A 5,076-nucleotide genomic window follows, 5' to 3' on the forward strand; every position below is an offset into this window, starting at 1 on the left:
CCAGCACCCCAACCTTCACCGGCTATGGAGGGACCCACCTAGGGCCCATCTCAGCAACGGCACTAAACTAGCTTGTGGGAGCTGCATTCTGGAAGGGGAACCTCTCCTCATCGAACCAACCTCAGCCCCAATTCGCCTTTGCTCAGCCAAGCAGTGCTTGCCGTATTCTCACCTAGCGCTGAGCTCCAGAAAGGCCCAAGGTGGATATGGGCTGCCTCCTGCTCCCTGTGCACTGGGGCTTTGCTGCTGGTCGCCGGAGCTTGAAACCAACTCCAAACGTGTTGTACTTCGGGGAGAAGGTGATTTGGGCATGAAAAGGCCTTGTGTGCACAGGTCCCTGCACCCCATATTTCGCCAGCTAGGGAGGGACCCACAAGGGCCCATCTCAGAATTGGCACAAAACTAGCTTCTGGGAGCTGCATTCTGGAAAGGAATACACTCCTGGGGGAACCAACCTCGGCCCCAATGCGTTTTTGCTCAGGAAAGCAGCGCTTGCCCTTTTCTCACCCAGCCCTCTGCTCCCCTTTCGCCCAAGGAGGGTCTGGGCTAGGTCCTGCTCCATGTGCACTGTTGCTTTGCTGGTGGTCGCTGGAGCTAGAAAGCGAATCCAAATGTGTTCTCCTTCGGGCAGAAGGTGGATTGGGCCAGAAAAGGCCTTCTTTTTTCTTTTTAAAGTTTTTTTTATGTATTATGTTTTCGTTGTCTCTTTGCCATATTCTTGGGATGCTTTCGCGGCATATGGAGGTTCCCAGGCTAGGGTTCGAATCGGAGCTGTAGCCACCAGCCTACGCCAGAGCCACAGCAACGCGGGATCCGAGCCGCTTCTGCAACCTACACCACAGCTCACGGCAACGCCGGATCGTAAAAGCACTGAGCAAGGGCAGGGACCGAACCCGCAAGCTCATGGTTCCTAGTCGGGTTCTTTAACCACTACACCACGACGGGAACTCCAGCAAAGGCCTTGTGTGCATGGGCCCCAGCACCTCACCCTTCGCCAGCTAGGGAGGGACCCACCTAGGGCCCATCTCAGAAACAACACAAAACTAGCTTCTGGGAGCTGCATCTGAAAGATGAAAATGCAACCTGACCCTCCCAGAACCCAGGAAGTTAATAAGAAGCTCTAAATACCAGACCCTGTTCCCTATAAGTAAAAGATCATACTTTTTGGTGTTTTAGGGCTTGCTTTCTGTTCTGTACAAAACTATGTGGAAAGGGAAAAAACAGGTCCCTGAGAATGTGCCTCTATGCATAAAACTTACTAACTGCTTGTTTGGCTTCTGTAAAGCTGCTTGCATAAGATAAAAAGAGGAGAAGTTAATCGCCTAACCGACCCCAGTAAGATCGGGTGTGCCACAAATTGTTGAAAATCCTGATAAATATATCTTGGTGACAATATGTCTCCCCCACCCAAAGGGAGGTACAAACAGGTAACTCCAGAACAAGTTTGAACTAATTGGTCCACAAAGCGCGGGCTCTCAACATTTTGAATTGACTGGTTTGTGATATTTTAAAATGATTAGTTTGTAAAAGCGCGGGCTTTGTTGTGAACCCCATAAAAGCGGTCCTGACTCCACACTCAGGGCCGCAGTCCTCTACCCCGGCGTGGCGTATGACTGTGGGCCCCAGGGCGCTTGGAATAAAAATCCTCTTGCTGTTTGCATCAAGACCGCTTCTCGTGAGTGATTTGGGGGTGTCGCCTCTTCCGAGAGGGGGATTTTCTTTCTACTGGCCTTTCATTTGGTGCGTTGGCCGGGAACTCTGCGACCACCCCTCACACCCGAGAACCGACTTGGAGGTAAAGGGATCCCCTTTGGAACGTGTGTGTGTGTCGGCGGGCGTCTCTGTTCTGAGTGTCTGTTCTCGGTGATGCGCGCTTTCGGTTTTGCAGCTGTCCTCTCAGACCATGAGGACTTGAGGACTGTGATCAGCAGACGTGCTAGGAGGATCACAGGCTGCCACCCTGGGGGTCGCCCCGGGAGGTGGGGAGAGCCAGGGACGCCTGGTGGTCTCCTTCTGTCGGTCAGAGGACCGAGTTCTGTTGTTGAAGCGAAAGCTTCCCCCTCCGTGGCCGTCCGACTCTTTTGCCTGCTTGTGGAAGGTGCGGACGGGTCGCGTGTGTCTGGATCTGTTGGTTTCTGTTTCGTGTGTCTTTGTCTTGTGCGTCCTTGTCTACAGTTTTAATATGGGACAGACGGTGACGACCCCCCTTAGTTTGACTCTCGATCATTGGACTGAAGTTAAATCCAGGGCTCATAATTTGTCAGTTCAGGTTAAGAAGGGACCTTTAATTCTGAGATTATCCTGGCTGTTAAAGCAATTATTTTTCAGATTGGACCCGGCTCCCATCCCAATCAGGAGCCCTATATTCTTACGTGGCAAGATTTGGCAGAAAAACCCCCAGCCGTGGGTTAAGCCCTGGCTAAATAAACCAAGAAAGCCAGGTCCCTGAATTCTGGCTCTCGGAGAGAAAAATAAACACTCGGCTGAAAAAGTCAAGCCCTCTCCTCATATCTACCCCGAGATTGAGGAGCCGCCGGCTTGGCCGGAACCCCAATCTGTTCCCCCACCCCCTTATCCGGCACAGGGTGCTGCGAGAAAACCCTCTGCCCCTCCTGGAGCTCCGGCGGCGGAGGGACCTGCTGCCGGGACTCGGAGCCGGCGCCACCCCTGGAGCGGACAGACGAAATCGCGGCATTACCGCTGCGCACCTACGGCCCTCCCATGCCAGGGGGCCAATTGCAGCCCCTCCAGTATTCGCACTTTTCTTCTGCAGATCTCTATAATTGGAAAACTAACCATCCCCCTTTCTCGGAGGATCCCCAACGCCTCACGGGGTTGGTGGAGTCCCTTATGTTCTCTTACCAGCCTACTTGGGATGATTGTCAACAGCTGCTGCAGACACTCTTCACAACCGAGGAGCGAGAGAGAATTCTGTTAGAAGCTCGAAAAAATGTTCCTGGGGCCGACGGGCGACCCACGCAGTTGCAAAATGAGATTGACATGGGATTTCCCTTGACTCGCCCCGGTTGGGACTACAACACTGCTGAAGGTAGGGAGAGCTTAAAAATCTATCGCCAGGCTCTGGTGGCGGGTCTCCGGGGTGCCTCAAGATGGCCCACTAATTTGGCTAAGGTAAGAGAGGTGATGCAGGGACTGAACGAACCTCCCTCGGTATTTCTTGAGAGGCTCATGGAAGCCTTCAGGCGGTTCACCCCTTTTGATCCTACCTCGGAGGCCCAGAAAGCCTCAATGGCCCTGGCCTTCATAGGGCAGTCGGCCCTGGACATCAGAAAAAAAAACTTCAGAGATTGGAAGGGTTACAGGAGGCTGAGTTACGTGATCTAGTGAAGGAGGCAGAGAAAGTGTATTACAAAAGGGAACAAAGAAAAGAGAGAGAAAGAGGAAAGGGAGGAAAGATGTGATAGACGGCAAGAGAAAAATTTGACTAAGATCTTGGCCACAGTGGTTGAGGGAAAGAACAGTAGGGAGAGAGAGAGAGATTTTAGGAAAATTAGGTCAGGCCCTAGACAGTCAGGGAACCTGGGCAATAGGACTACTGGAATTGTCTGACCTAGGCTACCGAGCCTCTGCTAAAAAGGCCCCTGCTAAGCCCACCTGCTCTGGCCCTCCCTGATGTAACTAAACCCTTTACTCTTTATGTGGATGAACATAAGGAAGTAGCCCGGGGAGTTTTAACCCACACCCTAGGCTATCTATAAGCAGAGGGGGTTACTTACCTCAGCAGGGAGGGAAGTCAAAAAATAAAGAGGAAATTCTAAGCTTGTTGGAGGCCTTACATTGCTAAAAAGGCTAGCCATTATACATTGCCTTGGGTATCAGAAAGCCAAAGATCTCATCTCAAAAGGAAACCAGATGGCCGACCAGGTCGCCAAACAAGCACCCCAGGGTGTTAACTTTCTGCCTATGATAAAAACGTCCAAAGCCCCAGAACCCGGATGGCAGTACATCCTAGAAGACTGGCAAGAGATAAAAAAGATAGACCAGTTCTCTGAGACTCCGGAGGGGACCTGCTATACCTCAGATGGGAAGGAAATCCTGCCCCACAAAGAAGGGTTAGAATATGTCCAACAGATACATCGTCTAACCCACCTAGGAACTAAACACCTGCAGCAGTTGGTCAGAACATCCCCTTATCATGTTCTGAGGCTACCAGGAGTGGCTGACTCGGTGGTCAAACATTATGTGCCCTGCCAGCTGGTTAATGCTAATCCTTCCAGAATACCTCCAGGAAAGAGACTAAGGGGAAGCCACCCAGGCGCTCACTGGGAAATGGACTTCACTGAGGTAAAGCCGGCTAAATACGGAAACAAATATCTATTGGCTTTTGTAGACACCTTTTCAGGATGGGTAGAGGCTTATCCTACTAAAAAAGAGACTTCAACCGTGGTGGCTAAAACAATATTGGAGAAAATTTTTCCGAGATTTGGAATACCTAAGGTAATAGGGTCAGACAATGGTCCAGCTTTAGTTGCCCAGATTAAGTCAGGGACTGGCCAAGATATTGGGAATTGATTGGAAACTGCATTGGGCATACAGACCCCAAAGCTCAGGACAGGTAGAGAGGATGAACAGAACCATTAAAGAGACCCTTACCAAATTGACCACAGAGACTGGCATTAATGATTGGATAGCTCTCCTGCCCTTTGTGCTTTTTAGGGTTAGGAACACCCCTGGACAGTTTGGGCTGACCCCCTATAAATTGCTCTGTGGGGGACCCCCCCCCATTGGCAGAAATTGCCTCTGCACATAGTGCTGATGTGCTGCTTTCCCAGCCTTTGTTCTCTAGGCTCAAGGCGCTCAAGTGGGTGAGACAGCGAGCATGGAAGCAGCTCCAGGAGGCCTACTCAGGAGGAGACTTATAAGTTCCACATCGCTTCCAGGTTGGAGATTCAATCTATGTTAAACGCCACCTTGCAGGAAACCTCGAGACTCGGTGAAAGGCCCTTATCTCGTGCTTTTGACCACACCGACGGCTGTAAAAGTTGAAGGAATCTCCACCTGGATCCATGCATCCCACGTTAAGCCGGCGCCACCCCCCGACTCGGAATGAAAAGC

The 5,076-nt window shown here is 51.3% G+C and overlaps 1 pseudogene; it reads left to right on the top strand.

The window, feature by feature from the left end:
- Window positions 1-1,918: 1,918 nt before the first annotated feature.
- On the top strand, window positions 1,919-3,570 carry LOC125119293 (uncharacterized; annotated as a pseudogene).
- The last annotated feature ends 1,506 nt before the right edge of the window (window positions 3,571-5,076 follow it).

The sequence above is a fragment of the Phacochoerus africanus genome, unplaced genomic scaffold (genome assembly GCF_016906955.1).
Source record: "Phacochoerus africanus isolate WHEZ1 unplaced genomic scaffold, ROS_Pafr_v1 Scaffold_39, whole genome shotgun sequence".
Taxonomy (NCBI): Eukaryota; Metazoa; Chordata; class Mammalia; order Artiodactyla; family Suidae; genus Phacochoerus; species Phacochoerus africanus.